At 42.8% G+C, this 17,422-nt stretch overlaps 1 long non-coding RNA gene across 1 annotated transcript; it reads right to left on the reverse strand.

Annotated features, from left to right (window-relative positions):
* Positions 1–257: 257 nt before the first annotated feature.
* Positions 258–16,630, reverse strand: LOC142475833 (uncharacterized). Its single transcript, XR_012791163.1, has 9 exons — positions 16,533–16,630; positions 15,187–15,297; positions 12,669–12,788; positions 11,553–11,648; positions 9,999–10,110; positions 6,612–6,731; positions 5,528–5,625; positions 3,852–3,962; positions 258–548 (listed from the first exon to the last, which is right to left on the reverse strand). It is a non-coding gene; the product is annotated as an uncharacterized LOC142475833 (long non-coding RNA).
* Positions 16,631–17,422: the final 792 nt, after the last annotated feature.

Here is a 17,422-nt window from a genome sequence, read left to right on the forward strand (position 1 = left end):
CAACATTACTTGGCTTTGTTATCAACATTGAAGTTTCTCTTGTTTTTTCTGTTCTTTAAATCACTACTACTGATGCCATGTGTAACCTGTACTGAGAGATATACTCTACTGGCCTAGATGAAACCATATGATGCAAACAGGATTCATCCCACTCCAGATTCATATGATTGCACCACTTCAACCTTTAATAAAACACATAGAACTACAGCAGTGCGCTACTGCACATGTTCTTGTTATGAATGGTAGTAGATGTGGTCCTTGGGTCAATACTTCATACAGCAGCCACACTCTACTCATGATGTATTGAATCAACAAAAACCTGCATGGTACAGATCACAGGAAGGGTAGAGTAGAGGGGAATATGTCCAATGCGAAACCCTTAGCAGCTGGATTGTGTGGAGTCAACAAAACGACAAATACTAAATGAGAAATATACACATTGCTTATCTGTCTCTGTGTAGTCATTTTCCTCCTCTTCAACTGTCTTTCAAAATTTCTCTTCTGACAGAAAAGAAACACATGGCTTCAATATTCACTGTTCTTCCCTCCTGAAATAAAAGTTAAGCATTGCATGGTTATGATCATACATACAATGAACCTTGCGCCAAACCATGTGATCCAAAGTAAATCCACCTCCCTCCCATAGCTGTGTTCCTTCTAGAGCTTCTACCACACAAGTCATTAATGTTCGTGACACTGTACTGCAGTCACAGTCTGCACACAAAGTACTGAATCAATTACATCACACTGAAAAGGCAGTCTACATGATGCAATAGTTAACCATAATAACTCTGTCATGCAAATGACAGGAAAACCTATATGTATATCATTAGGGGAGAGGGGAAAAATAATTAAAAAATAAGTGCGACAAATAAAAACAGATTATAGGAAAGTAAATCCTTGCCCTGGGAACTTTACAATCTAATAGAAATGTTAGAAGACTTAAAGAGAGGCAGCAGTTGGGGGAAGAAGTGCAGTAGATGACAATGCTTGTCCTTAATGGTGGGTACAATTAGTAGAAAGCACATCTTGGGAACAATAGTTGTTAGCAGTGACTGTGGGTGTGGGACAGTAGCCACGAGTCAAAGTTTTTTAAATGCTTGATTTAAGTCGTGAATTTTAAGATTGGTCTTACATGTGGGTGGAAGAGGTTATGTTGGCATATACTGAGTGTGAGGAAGTTTCACATGTACGGTGCAGTGATGGAAAATGGTTTCAGGCAAGTGAGAGAACAGTAGAGGTGAAAGAAGTTTACAGGAGACAGTTATGGTTATAGTGCAAGAGACAAGCAAGGGCATAACGAGAGATCAAAGATGATATGCAAGAAGGAGCAGATTAATGGAGAGCCTTAACAAAAAGGTAAGGAGGAGAACTTTGTAGGTGATACAAAAACTTGATGGGATGCCAGGACAGGGATTTAAGGAGATGAGCAGAGACTGTTGTGGGAGAAAGTGAGATAATTCAAGCAGCAGAGTTTTGCATAGGAGAAAGTTGTGAAGCATGGAGGCCTGTTAGTAGTATGTTAAAATAACCTATAGGATAACAGTATACATTGGAGTTTTAGCAGTAGGTTGAGAGGGGAAAGGGAAGATCTTGGCAATATTACAGAGAAAGAGGCAACACATTTTACCCATAGCCGTGCATGTGAATGGAGATGGAATTGAAGAGCCAAATGTTACTCCTATGCAACATGTTTGATGACAAGATAGATGGTAGTACTGTTTACTGTGATGGAGAAAGGGGATAATATGAGCCCAGTGTTAGACATTAAGTTTAAGGCAGTGGAGTGCCATCCATGAGCATATAGCCAGGAGACAACCCAAGAGTAGGGACTGGATTGCAGGAGTGAGAACAGGGGTGGATAGATTTGTGTGTGTATCATCCGCATAGAGATTATATCTAAGGCCAAAAGCATTGATGAAGTCACCAAATGATAGTATGTAGAGAGAAAGAGAGATCTCAGAACAGAGCCCTGATGTATACCCACAGACAGATCAATAGAAGACGAAGACATGTTAGCAACAGAGATGGAGAATGTGTGACAGGAAAGTTATGATGAAAACCAGGATAGAACTTTGTTACTGATACCAAGAGAGAGTTTAGAATATGAAGGAGGAGAGTGATTGAGAGCATCAAACGCAGCCGATAGATCAAGTAGGATTAGTAGGGAAAAACCTTGGGAATTAGCTTTAAGCACAGTCTGTAGAACGTGCTGTACGAAAGGCAGGTTGTAAAGGATCCAGGAGGGCATGTGATTTAAGAATGTTGACACTAGCAATTAGAAGGCAAACAGCATGAGGGATACAGAGCGGTAGTTAGTAAGGCACATAGGGTGTAGTTTGTTTCTGACAAAAGGGTGACCGCTACAGGCTTAAAGTAAGAGGGCAAAAATCCAGAGAATAGGGAGAAATTGAAGATGTGGGTGAGAGTGGGGACTAAGAGATGCAGTAAGGTGTGAGGGGATACGATCTAGAGGGCATGTGGTAGAGGGAGAATAGAAGATGATTAGCTTCCAGCTCTGTAAGAGAAGAAAAGGAGTCAAGTGCAGAAGGAGATTTGGGTAGAAGGAGAGAAGGGGGAAGGGACAGAAGGAATCTCCTTTTGGGTGGCATCCACCTTGCCTCTGAAGTAGTCAAATGCTTGAGGAGAAGTGAAGGAAGGATGGCAAGTGGGAGGAGAAGGTCAGTGGAGGGAGTCAAATACAGAGAAAAAAAACAGCGTAAATTAAATTTGAGTGTTGATGAGTGTGGAAAAAAGTAGTGTATTTAGCCCTAGAGAGCAGCTTTATACAGGACAGGAGACATTTTTACTGTAGAAAAATCAAACAAAGTGTGAGATTTCCTCCGTAGGTATTAAGAACAGCGAGTGGAAGTGTGTTTGGGAATTTAGCCAAGGGTGTGGGTTAGAGGGATGAGTGTGTCAGAGCCTATAGGGGGCATATAGATAGGAGGATAGCATTGTAAGAGTTAATAAGATTGTTAGTTTAAGCAGAAAGAAAGAGAGAGAAGAGAGAAGAGAGGTTAGAGTAGATGTCAGAGGAGAGTTTAATTAAGCAGAGGCAAATCAGTGGGACAGGTAAGATGCGGTGAGGGGAATGACTGATTGTGACTGATGAGAGCAGAAGAGGTTATGTACAACTAGAGCCTTGTTAGTAAGAGTGGACATTCCAGAGGGCACAGGAGAAGGGAAGAGAAAAGTAAGGAAAGGAATGTGGATTACATTAGATAGGTTAACACTCTTAGTAGGGAGGCCTGATGTGTATATGAGCCGGTCCAAGATTATAAGAGATATCCCCCAACATCAGCGAGCATAGAAGGAGACACAGAGATAGGTGTAGAGAGAGACAGAGATAGGGATATGTAGAGAGAGAAGGGCGTCAAGAGAATGAGACAGATAGGCGTAGAGAGAGGAGACATAGAGAAAGGGGGCTTTGAGAGGGGGGCGTAGAGAATGAGGGAAGGTGGAAGAGAATAGGATGTGCAGGAGTGCATTTCATTGAGCAGTGCAGAAATAGCTGCAATAGAGGTCTGTACAAATGGTGCTTTGTGTAGACACATGCAAAGGTAGGGGAAGGAAAGTGTATAGAACATGTGGATAAAAGCAGGAGTGTGGAAGTTAGAGAAATTAGAAAAGTTTTACAGAGGAGTGAGGAAACAGTAAACAGAAAGAACAAGAGAGAGGTTACATTGGGATGACGTGCTGTGGTAGAGAGAAATGCTAGGAGAGAGCCTCCAGATATTAGAGGACATGAATTGAGAGAGCAAATGTATAAATCAAAACCGGAGGGGGAGGTATAGCACGAAAGCTTGCACAGCAGTTGATGAAGATTATAGTCTTAAAGTTGCGTGTACCTGTCAGGGCACTCAAGAAGGTCAATGCTCACAAGTGCAGAGTTCATGAAGAAATGCTGAATCCAGTTCCCCTCCAATTTAATTTTAATATAACTTTTTCATTCTTCATTACTGCAAAAAGCAAACAAAACAAAACCACATTGCATTACTATTTTCAAAATGGATTGAATGACATATTCAACAGTAACTGTGTGATGCCAATATTGCCTTCTCACTCGTAGGCCAGTACGGTCAGGTACCCAGTACTGATAAAACAATAAGTGCCCGTACTAAGTACCAATATGAATTATAAGGAAATGTAAAATCTCCAGGTCTCTCTCCATCTCTGCAACAGATATATGGATAAGCCCATATTAAGGCATCACGTGACCGGAGCCGTCACTGACTGGGTATACGCAAAGATGCAGGGAGATGCAAAGAAAGGGAGGGAGAGAGACAGGGAGAAGATGGGAAACGGAGGGAGGCACGGATGGCAGGCCTCTCTCTTTCACTGGTGCATGCAAGGAGCTGGTCCCAACATCCACAAAGTGTGTGTGTATTATTGGTTGTGTTTTATGGCGGTAGGAGGATAGTGTGTATATTGTGTGTGTGTGGGAGTATTATATTGTGTGTAGGGTATTATAGTGTGTATATTATGTTGAGGTGCAGAGGAGAGTGTTAGATTGGGTATCTTGTGTTAGGGGGTATTGTGTATATTGTGTTTAAGACTATAATATTATTGGGGAGATTATTATTGAGGAGGTATTAAAGTGTGTATTGTGGGGAGTATTAGTGTATGTATTATTTGTGGGTGACAGATGCTGTGGGTAGGCCAAGAGTACGGGCCAGACTAAGGTGGAGACTTTCTGTACTCTGCATACAGGACTCTACATGTACTGCAGAGGTGAAATTCCCCCAACTCCAATTTGCTACACTCTCCAAGAGAGAATATTGTGATCAGAGGTGGAAGATGAGCAGGGTCACTGCCCAGGGAGTAGCCTGTCAGGGGGCATGGAAATCTCTTTTGGTGCGTATGTTGCCACGTGGCATTGATTGACCGGTCAATTAGCACTGCTTCCTATCACAGTGACATGATCCGGTGCTGTGATCGGTTGCAGCGCTGACCAAGGTGTGTTAGTGCAGCAATTTACAGGGAGGGAACAGAGGTTGTGGGTGACAGATGCTGGGGGTAGGCCAAGAGTACGGGCCAGAGCAAGGTGGAGATATTCTGTACTCTGCATGCCCATCCTGCATGCCCAGGACTCTGCATGCATGCCAGTGGCTGTGGGGTGTGTGTGTGTAGGTATGCCAAGTGTCAGTGTGCATAAGTAAGTGTGCTGTGTGTGTAAGTAAGTTTGCCTGTGTGCAGGAGGTGTAGGGGGGTGGGGGGCGGGGGGCGGTTCAGCTGGAGGACTTTACCCAGCACAAAAGCACATAGATGCCTCTGATTATATCACCCCAAATGCTGATAATATCCTGCTGTAGATGCACTTTACAGAAGATGATACAGATGTCATCAGTGTTTGGTGGGTTCATTAAATCAATCCATCATATAATAGCCACACTGTGCATATGATGTACTGAATCAGTAACACCAATCACAGGAAGACATCTCCATGGTAGGGGTAGTGTTGAAGTTAACAAAATATGTCCAGCACTGTGGTGTGGAGCCCATACATAATAATTGTGCACATTACCAGAACAACATATTGTCAACTGCATGATCATTTTGCTGCTTGTAGTGTATACTCTTGTCCTGTGCAGTGTTGTAGTAGATCCGTCTCTTCGGTGTTCACTGCAATAAAAGTAAGACATTGCATTAATATTACAGAAGTTTGGGGGCTGAAATCCCACTATGCTAATGACAGTTTCCCTTTGCATAAGATTCTTGTGATTATATCTCAATGATGATCAATAACAACTACATCATAACACAGCTGCTCTATACAGAATATGTATTTGCCATCAATGGTCATGGAGGCAATATGTCACACAATGTACATATATAGCAAGGATTATTTCTTCCTCTGGTGTATTATGATGGGAGGGTGAGATTCTGCATTATCAGCATCAGTAAATCTGTAGGAAACTGAGTGATATTCTATTTTTTAATGCAATATTAGGGTAAAATAAAGCTTGCTGTATCTATAGCCATGCTCTACCCATGATGTGCTGAATCAATGACTGCAGAGCGATTTAGAGTGGTAAACATGACTTGAACTCATCTCTGAATAGAGGGTAGCACAGTAGTGCAGAGTAGAAGGTGAATGTATCTCAAATGGAAACCCTTAGCAGCTGTGTGGGGAGTAGACAGTACAGACTGACCAAGTAAATAGTAAAAAGTAGTAACTTCAACATTACTTGGTTTTGTTCTCCACTCCTGTTTTTCTGTTCTTTAAATCACTAATACTGATGCCATATGTAACCTGTACTGAGAGTTATATACTCTACTGGCCTAGATCAAATTAAATGATGCAAACAGGATCCCTCCCACTCAAGATTCATATGATTGCACCACCTCAACCTTTCATAGCAATAACATAGAACTGCAGCAGTGCGCTACTGCACATGTTCTTGTTATGAATGGTAGTAGATGTGGTCCTTGGGTCAGTACTTCATACTGTAGCCACACTCTATTCATGATGTATTGAATCAACAAAAATCTGCATGGTACAGATCACAGGAAGGGGTGGAGTAGAGGTGAATATGTCCAATGCGAAACCCTTAGCAGCCGGATTTTTTGGAGTCAATAAAACGACAAATACTAAATGAGAAATATACACATTGCTTATCTGTCTCTGTGTAGTCATTTTCCTCCTCTTCAACTGTCCTTCAATTTTCTATTTTGCAAGAAAATGAACGCATGGCTTCAATATTCACTTCTGTTCTGCAGTCTTTCCTCTTGAAATAAAAAAGTTAAGCATTGCATTATTATTATTATAATTATTATTGACGATACATACAATGAACCTTGCTCCAAACCATGTGATACAAAGCAAATCCACCTCCCTCCCACAGCTGTGCTCCTTCTAGAGCTTCTACCACACAAGTTATTCATGTCAGTGAAACTGTACTGCAGTCCCGGTCTGCACACAATCTACTGAATCAATGACATCACACTGTGTCACACAATGTCATGCTAACGACAGGAAACAATCTTTGTATATATCTTTGTATATATAATAATAATAATAATAATAATAATAAAAAAAATAAGACAGGACAGACACTCCTACATTGCAATCAATAGAAAATAACTGGGACAGGCACTTCAAGGATGCATACGGTCCCGGATAAACTGTAGCTACCTATACACGTGTGCCTTGTCTCTAGACTCTGCAAATATCTCTATTTATATACCACCCATTGTGTACTCAGCGCTTTACAAGAGAGACCAAAAAGTACAGGAAATTATTATACAATAAGTTCAACAAACAAAAACAGACAATAGGAAAGTAAATCCCTGTCCTGGGTAGTTTACAATCTAAGAGAAATGTAAGGAGACTTACAGAGAGACAACAGGTGGGGGAACAAGTGCAGTAGATGACAATGCTTGTCCTTAATGGTGGGTACTTGTAGTATAAAGCACTTCTTGGGAACAATAGTTAGTGACTGAATGAGTGACAGTAGCAACGAGTAAAAGCTATTGAAATGCTTCATTTAAGTTGTGAATTTTAAGGTTGATCTTAAATGTGGGTGGAAGAGGGTATGTTGGCATATACTGAGTGTGTGTGAGTTTCACAGGTAAATTGATGGGAAAGGGTTTCAGGCAAGAGAGCGAGTGCGCAGTAGAGGTGTAAGAAGTATAATGGAGACAGTTATTAGTAGAGCTTAGGAGACGAGGAAGGGCATAACGAGACCAAAGATGATATGTAGGAAGGAGCAGATGAATAGAGAATAGTGTTGGACTGGGTCCTCAACTATAAAAAAATGGGTAACGGGTACCCGGCCAAAATGAAAGGTTCTACCCGGTCGGGTACACGGTTTGGCACTTACCTTCCGGGTGGCGGTGACATCTAGGATCAGCAGCAGTCCTGTGACGGTGGCAGCATCTGTGGTGTCTTCAGCCGGCGGGGGAGCTGCAGGCTCACAGACACAGCTTACCTGCTTCGGTGCTGTGGAAGTGATTCCTGCAGCTCCCCCCGCCAGGTGAAGACACCTCTGATGCTGCCAACATCAGAGGACTGCTGCTGCTGATCCTAGATGTCTTAGGAAAGGTAAGTATAAAAGATTATTTCCAGCTGCCCTGACATTACCCGACGCCGGGTATTACCCGGCCAAGTCCACTTCTCAGTGGCCGGTTTCGAGTAATGTCCGGGTAGCTGGAAATGTGTTGGGTAACGCCGGGTACTCGGTACACCACTAATAGAGAACCTTAACAAAAAGGTAAGGAGGAGAACTTTGTAGGTGATCTGAAACTTGATGGGAAGCAAGGAGAGGGATTTAAGGAGGAGGAGGAGATGAGCAGATACTGTTGTGGGAGAAAGGGAAATTATTCAAGCAGCAGAGTTTTGGATAGATTGCAAATGAGAAAGTTGTGAAGCAGGGAGCCCTGTTAGCAGTATGTTAACCCATACGATAAGGGCATGCATTGGCGTTTTAGCAGTAGATTGACAGAGAAAAGGGCAAATCTTGGAAATATTACAGAGAAAGAATCGACAAACTTTAGCCAGTGTCGTGAATGAAGATGGAAAGGGAAGAGTCAAATGTTACTCCTAGGCAATGTGCTTTCATGACAGGATGATGGTAGTACTGTTTACTGCGATGGAGAAAGGTGATATTAGGCCAGATTTAGGGGGAAATATGAGGAGCTCAGTTTTAGACATTAGGTTTAAGGCAGAAGAGTGTCATCCATGGAGGATATAGCCAGGAGGCGACCCGAAACTAGGAACTAAATTGCAGGAGTGACGGTAGGGTGGATAGGTGTGTGTATCATCTGCATAGAGATGATATCAAGGGCCAAAATAGTTGATAAGGTCAACTAGTGATAGTATGTAGTGAGAGAGGTCCCAGAACAGAGTCCTGAGGTATACCAACAGACAAAACAACAGGAGACAAAGACACGTTAGCAACAGAGATGGAGAATGTGTGATGGAGAAGTATGATGAAAACCAGGATATAAGTTTGCTGCGGATACGAAGAAAGAGTTTAGAATATGAATGAGAAGAGTGATTGACAGTATCAAAAGCAGAAGAGAGATCAAGCAGGATTAGTAAGTAAAATGGACCTTGGGAATTTTCTTTATGTACATAATTGGTTACATTGGGAAAGGCAGATTGTGAAGGGCCCAGAGGAGCATGTGATTTAAGAATGTTGATCAAACGGGAGATCACAAGACGTTCTAGCAATTAGGAGGCAAATGGTAGGACGGATACAGGGCGATAGTTAGAAATTCACACAAGGTCAAGGTTATTTTTGAGAATAGGGGTGACCACTGCATGCTTAAAAGGAAGAGTTGAAAGAGCCAAAGGATATGGAGGAATTGAAGATGTGGGTGAGAGTGAGAATATAGGATTGAGAGGGCATGTGGTAGAGGGAGAAGAGAAGATCAGGTTCCAGCTTTGTGACAGGAGAAAAGGAGTCAAGAGTGCAATGAGATCTAGATAGAAAAAGAGAGAGGGGGAAGGGAGAGAATGAATCTACTTGTGGATGGCATCCACCTTGCCTCAAGTGAGCAAAGGCTTGAGGAGAAATAAAGGATGGATGTTAAGTGGGAGGAGAAAGTCAGTGGTGGGACTCAAATACATAGAAGACAGTGTGAATGTCTAACCCTAACCCTAACCCTAACCCTAACCCTAATCACATCCTTAGAGGGATGAGTGTGTCAGAGCCTAGAAGGGGCATATAGATGATGGAGGAGGAGGGAGGAGGAGATGATAGCATTGTAAGAGTTAACAAGATAGTTAGTTTAAGCAGAAAGTGAGGAGAGGTTAGAGATAAGGGTAGATGTCAGAGGAGAGAGTTCAATTAAGCTGAGGTATCGAGTAGGACAGGGGTGAGGGGAATGAGAAGTGGTGGACATTCCAGAGGGCACGTGAGAAGGGAAGAGTAAAGTGAGACAAGGAATGTGGATTACATTAGATGGGTTAATACGCTTAGCAGGGAGGTGGAGAGAGAGGCAAGAGGCAGAGGGTGGTGTAGGGGTAGAGGAAGAGATGTTGCATGTACCTTGTCAGAACATTAAAGAACGTCAATTCACACTGGTGCAGAGTTGATGATGAAATGCTGAATCCAGTTCACGTCCAATTCAATTTTAACAGAACTTTTTCATTCTTCATTACTGCAAAAAAAAAAGTAAAAAACAATGCATTACTATTTTCAAAATGGATTGAATTCCCCCACCAATGACTATGTGTTACCAATATATCCCTCTCAGTCCCACTGCAGCACATACTGTACCAGTGTGAAAGTAAGAAGGTACACAGTACCGGTAAAACAATACGTGCCGGTACTATGCACCATATGAATTATAAGGGGATGTAAATCTCCCAGTCTCTCTCCATATCCGCAACAGAGCGGGCTCCGGTCAGTGGCATGGATGCCCATATATGGGTATGCTCATATTTGGGCATCCCATGTCACTGACCGGAGCCGGCTCTGAGTATAGGGATATATGCGGAGACGCAGAGGTGCAAGGAAATGGGAGGAGGCACGGTGAGAAACAGGGAGAGACCACAGGAAGATAGAGGGCAACAACTTCCACAAGGTACTTGTATGGGTATAATTGTTTGTATTTTGTGCAGAGGGGGTAATTTCAGATAAAATACAATTCTCCACCCTCTACGAAACAATTCCACTTTGTTCAGTAAGCCAGAAAGTCTTGGTCCCATGTGGACTGAATTTAATGCAAATAAGGTCCTTAATACACAAGTAAAGAATAAAGTTACTTATTCTCTACTGTAAGAAGTGCCACATTGCCCACTATTTGGGTCCTGTGCCCAGATTGTGACCATGCATGGCAGAGGTGAGATTCCCCCAACTCCAATTTGCTACACTCTCCAAGAGAGATAATTGTGATCAGAGGTGGAACTAGGGGAGGGTGTGAGCAGGGTCACTGCCCAGGGAGTAACCTGACTGGGGGCACGGAAATCTCATTTAGTGCATATGTTGCGGCACTGCATTGATTGACCGGTCAATCTGCACTGCTGCCTGTCACAGTGACATCCTGATCGGGCACTGTGATCAGCTATAGCACTGACCCAGGTGAGATAGTTCAGCACTTTACAAGGAGGGAACAGATGTTGTGGGTGACAGATGCTGGAGGTAGGCCAAGACTGTTGGCCAGAGTAACGTGGAGACTTACTGCACTCTGCATGCCCATCCTCTCCCTGACATCATGGGAAGGAAGTGGCCCTGGGGTGTGTGTAGGTATGCCAGATGTCAGTGTATGCATAAGTAAGTATGCCTGTGTAGTGGGAGGTGTAGGGGCGTTAAGCTGGAGGACTTAAAACAGGCACAAAAGCACATAGATACCTCTGATTATACCGCACCAAATGCTGATAATATCATGCTGTAGCTGCACTTTACAGAAGATGATGCAGATGTCATCATTGGTTGGTGGGTTCATTAAATCAATCCATCATATCATAACCACACTGTGCATATGATGTACTGAATCAGTAACACCAGGAAGACATCTCCATGTTAGGAGTAGAGTTGAAGTTAACAGAATATGTCCAGCACTGTGGTGTGTAGCCCATAAATAATAATTGTGCACATTACCAGAACAACATACTGTCAACTGCAAGATCATTTTGCTGCTTGTAGCGTATGCTCATCCTGTACAGTGTTGTAGTAGATCCGTCTCTTCAGTGTTCACTGCAACAAAAGTAAGACATTGCATTAATATTACAGACGTTTGGGGGCTGAAATCTCACTTCGCTGCGGACAATTTCCCTTTGCATAAGATTCTTGTGATTATGTCAATGATGATCAATAACTGCATCATAACACAGCCGCTCTATACAGAAGATGTACTTGCTCTCAATGGTCATGGAGGTAATACGTCACACAATGTACAGATATAGCAAGGATTATTTCTCCCACTGGTGCATTATGGCATTATGATGGGAAATGTTGTGAGATTCTGCATTATCAGCATCACTGAATCTTTTGGAAATTAAGTGATATTCTATGTTTTAATGCAATATTATGGATGATCAGCCGGTAAAATAATAATAGCTTGCTGTATCTGTAGCCATGCTCTACCCATGATGTGCTGAACCAATGACTGCAGAGAGATTCAGAGTGGTAAACATGACTGGAACGCATCTCTGAATAATGGGCAGCAAAGCAGTGCAGAATAGGAGGTGAAAGTATTTAAAATGGAAGATCCTTAGCAGCTGTGTGGGGAGTAGACAGTACAGACTGACCAAGTAAATGGTAAAAGGAGTAACTTCAACATTACTTGGCTTTGTTCTCCACATTGAAGCTTTCCTCCTCTTTAAATCACTAATACTGATGCCATGTGTAACCTGTACTGAAAGTTATATAATCTACTGGCCTAGATGAAACCATATGATGCAAACAGGATCCATCCCACTCCAGATTCATAGAATTGAACCACCTCAACCTTTCATAACAATCACATAGAACTGCAGCTGTGCGCTACTGCACATGTTCTTGTTATGAATGGTAGTAGATGTGGTCCTTGGGTCTTTACTTCATACTGTAGCCACCCTCTACTCATGATGTATTGAATCAATGAAAACTTGCATGGTTCAGATCACAGGAAGGGGTAGAGTAGAGATGAAAATATTCAATGTGAAACCCGTAGCAGCCGGATTGTGTGGAGTCAATAAAACGACAAATACTAAATGGTAAATGAGAAATATACACATTGCTTATCTGTCTCTGTGTAGTAATTTTCCTTCTCTTCAACTGTCCTTCAAATTTTCTCTTTTGCAAGAAAAGGAACACATGGCTTCAATATTCACTTCTGTTCTGCAGTCATCCCTCCTGAAATAAAAGTTAAGCATTGCATTGTTATTATGTTACTACATACAATAAACCTTGCTCCAAACCATTTGATGCAAAGCAAATCCACCTCCCACCCACAGCTGTGCTCCTTCTAGAGCATGCATGTCAAACTCCAGTCCTCGAGGGTCCCAAACAGGCCAGGTTTTCAGTAGGGATATCCTGAAAACCTGGCCTGTTTGCTGCCCTCGAGGACTGGAGTTTGACATCCTTGTTCTTGAGCTTCTACCACGCAAGTCATCCATGTGAGTGACACTGTACTGCAGTCCTGGTCTGCACACAATCTACTGAATCAATGACATCACACTGTAAAGGCAATCTACAAGATGTATTAGTTGTCCACACTTCCGAAATGTTACTTTTATGTCCAAATCACTTATTCCCATGACCTGATATTTGTATTTGTTATTTATAGGATTGTCACAAAGAGTTGATGAGGTCACCAAATGATAGTATGTAGAGAGAAAGAGAGATCTCAGAACAGAGCCCTGATGTATACCCACAGACAGATCAATAGAAGACGAAGACATGTTAGCAACAGAGATGGAGAATGTGTGACAGGAAAGTTATGATGAAAACCAGGATAGAACTGTGTTACGGATACCAAGAGAGAGTTTAGAATATGAAGGAGGAGAGTGATTGAGAGCATCAAACGCAGCAGATAGATCAAGTAGGATTAGTAGGGAAAAGTGACCTTGGGAATTTGCTTTAAGCACAGTCTGTAGAACGAGCTGTACGAAAGGCAGGTTGTAAAGGATCCAGGAGGGAATGTGATTTAAGAATGTTGACATTCTAGCAATTAGGAGACAAACAGCAGGAGGGATACAGGGCGGTAGTTAGTAAGGCACATAGGGTGTAGGTTGTTTCTGAGAAAAGGGTGACCACTACAGGCTTAAAGTAAGAGGGTAAAGAGCCAGAGAATAGGGAGGAATTGAAGATGTGGGTGAGAGTGGGGACTAAGAGATGCAGTAAGGTGTGAGGGGATACGATCTAGAGGGCATGTGGTAGAGGGAGAAGAGAAGATGATTAGCTTCCAGCTCTGTAAGAGAAGAAAAGGAGTCAAATGCAGAAGGAGAATTAGGTAGAAGGAGAGAAGGGGGAAGGGACAGAAGGAATCTCCTTGTGGGTGGCATCCACCTTGCCTCTGAAGTAGTCAAATGCTTGAGGAGAAGTGAAGGAAGGATGGCAAGTGTGAGGAGAAGGTTAGTGGAGGGAGTCAAATACAGGGAAAAAAAGACAGCGTAAATTAAATTTGAGTGTTGATGAATGTGAAAAAAAAGTAGTGTGGTTTGGCCCCAGAGAGCAGCTTTATACAGGACTGGAGACATTTTTACTGTAGAAAAATCAAATATCAATTGTGTGATTTCCTTCATAGGCATTAAGAACAGCGAGTGGAAGTGTGATGAACATGTTTGGGAATTTAGCCAAGGGTGTGGGCTAGAGGGACAAGTGTGTCAGAGCCTAGAGGGGGCATATAGATAGGAGGATAGCATTGTAAGAGTTAATAAGATTGTTAGTTTAAGCGGAAAGAGAGAGAGAGCAGAGAGGTTAGAGTAGATGTCAGAGGAGAGTTTAATTAAGCAGAGGCAAATCAGTGGGACAGGTAAGATGGGGTGAGGGGAATGACTGATTGTGAATGATGAGAGCAGAAGAGGTCATGTACAACTAGAGCCTTGTTAGTCAGAGAACGGACATTCCAGATGGCATAGGAGAAGGGAAGAGAAAAGTAAGGAAAGGAATGTGGATTACATTAGATAGGTTAACACTCTTAGCAGGGAGGCAGAGGCAGGGAGGCCCGATGTGTATATGAGCAGGTTCAAGATTATAAGAGATATCCCACACATCAGCAAACATAGAAGGAGACACAGAGATAGGTGTAGAGAGAGACAGAGATAGCTCTATGTAGAGAGAGAGGGACGTAGAGAGAATGAGACAGATAGGCGCAGAGAGAGGGGGCGCAGAGAGAGGAGGCGCCAAAAGAGGGGGCGCAGAGAGAGGGGGCACAGAGAATAGGATATTAAAGAGTGCTTTTCATTGAGCAGTGCAGAAATAGCTGCAATAGAGGTCTGTACAAATGGTGTAGTGTGTAGACACATGCAAAGGTAGGGGAAGGAAAGAGGAGAACATGTGGATAAAAGCAGGAGTGTGGAAGTTAGAGAAATTAGAAAAGTTTAACAGAGGAGTGAGGAAACAGCAAGCAGAAAGAACAAGAGAGAGGTTACATTGGGATGACGTTCTGTGGTAAAGAGAAAATGCTAGGAGAGAGCTTTCAAATATTAGAGGACATGAATTGAGGGAGCAAATGTATAAATCAAAACCTGAGGGGGAGGTATAGCACGAAAGCTTGCACAGCAGATTATAGTCTTAATGTTGCGTGTACCTGTCAGGGTATTCAAGAAGTTAAATTCTCACAAGTGCAGAGTTCATGATGAAATGCTGAATCTAGTCCCCCTCCAATTTAATTTTAATATAACTTTTCCATTCTTCATTACTGCAAAAAGCAAACAAAACAAAACCACATTGCATTACTATTTTCAAAATGGATTGAATGGCATATTCAACAGTGACTGTGTGATGCCAATATTCCCCACTCACTCGTAGTGAAGCACATATTGTACTAGTGTTGAAAGTAGGCCGGTAGAGTCAGGTACGCAGTACTGATAAAACAATAAGTGCCCGTCGTAAGTACCAGCTCCGCAACAGTGCGGGCATCACATTAGTGACGTGGATGAACATATATGGATAAGCCCATATTAAGGCATCACGTGACCAGAGCCGTCACTGACTGGGTATACGTAAAGACGCAGGGAGATGCAAGGAAAGGGAGGGAGAGAGACAGGGAGAAGATGTGAAACGGAGGAAGGCACGGATGGAGGGAGTTCTTCCGAGCTTCTGCGGGCCTCTCTCTTTCACTGGTGCATGCCGGGAGCTGGTCCCAACATCCACAAAGTGTGTGTGTATTATTGGTTGTATTTTATGGGGGTAGGAGGGTAGTGTGTATATTGTGTGTGTGGGAGTATTATATTGTGTGTAGAGGTGCAGAGGAGAGTACTAGATTGTGTATCTTGTGTAAGGGTGTTGTGTATATTGTGTTTGGAGCTATAATATTATTGGGGAGATTAGTATTGAGGAGGTATTATAGTGTGTATTGTGGGGAGTATTAGTGTGTGTATTGTTTGTGGGTGACAGATGCTGGGGGTATGCAGCAATCCCTGCACTGAGGTCCGAGGCGGCTCTGCATCGCTCGCACGCACTGTGGACGACCAAGCATGTGCCCATGATAATCATGGCCTTAGAGGGATGAGTGTGTCAGAGCCTAGAAGGGGTATATATATAATGGAGGAGGGAGGAGGAAGGAGGAGGAGGGAGGAGGAGATGATAGCATTGTAAAAGTTAACAAGATAGTTAGTTTAAGCAGAAAGTGAGGAGAGGTTAGAGATAAGGGTAGATGTCAGAGGAGAGAGTTCAATTAAGCTGAGGTATCGAGTAGGACAGGGGTGAGGGGAATGAGAGGTGGTGGATGATGAGAGCAGAAGAGGTCATGTACAAATAGACCTTGTTAGTCAGAGAGCAGTCATTCCAGAGGGCACGTGAGAAGTGAAGAGTAAAGTGAGACATGGAATGTGGATTACATTAGATGGGTTAATACGCTTAGCAGGGAGGTGGAGAGAGAGAGGCAAGAGGCAGAGAGTGGTGCAGGGGTTGAGGAAGAGATGTTGCATGTACCTTATCAGAACATTAAAGAACATCAATTCACACTGGTGCAGAGTTGATGATGAATCCAGTTCACCTCCAATTCAATTTTAACAGAAATGTTTCATTCTTCATTACTGAAAAAAAAGAAAAGTAAAAAACATTTCATTACTATTTTCAAAATGGATTGAATTCCCCCAACAATGACTATGTGTTACCAATATATCCCTCTCAGTCCCACTGCAGCATATACTGTACCAGTGTGAAAGTAGGAAGGTACACAGTACCGGTAAAACAATACGTGCCGGTACTATGCACCATATGAATTATAAGGGGATGTAAATCTCCCAGTCTCTCTCCATATCCGCAACAGAGCGGGCTCCGGTCAGTGGCATGGATGCCCATATATGGGTATGCTCATATTTGGGCATCCCATGTCACTGACCGGAGCCGGCTCTGAGTATAGGGATATATGCGGAGACGCAGAGGTGCAAGGAAATGGGAGGAGGCACGGTGAGAAACAGGGAGAGACCACAGGAAGATAGAGGGCAACAACTTCCACAAGGTACTTGTATGGGTATAATTGTTTGTATTTTGTGCAGAGGGGGTAATTTCAGATAAAATACAATTCTCCACCCTCTACGAAACAATTCCACTTTGTTCAGTAAGCCAGAAAGTCTTGGTCCCATGTGGACTGAATTTAATGCAAATAAGGTCCTTAATACACAAGTAAAGAATAAAGTTACTTATTCTCTACTGTAAGAAGTGCCACATTGCCCACTATTTGGGTCCTGTGCCCAGATTGTGACCATGCATGGCAGAGGTGAGATTCCCCCAACTCCAATTTGCTACACTCTCCAAGAGAGATAATTGTGATCAGAGGTGGAACTAGGGGAGGGTGTGAGCAGGGTCACTGCCCAGGG

The sequence above is a fragment of the Ascaphus truei genome, unplaced genomic scaffold (genome assembly GCF_040206685.1).
Source record: "Ascaphus truei isolate aAscTru1 unplaced genomic scaffold, aAscTru1.hap1 HAP1_SCAFFOLD_1408, whole genome shotgun sequence".
Classification (NCBI taxonomy): Eukaryota; Metazoa; Chordata; class Amphibia; order Anura; family Ascaphidae; genus Ascaphus; species Ascaphus truei.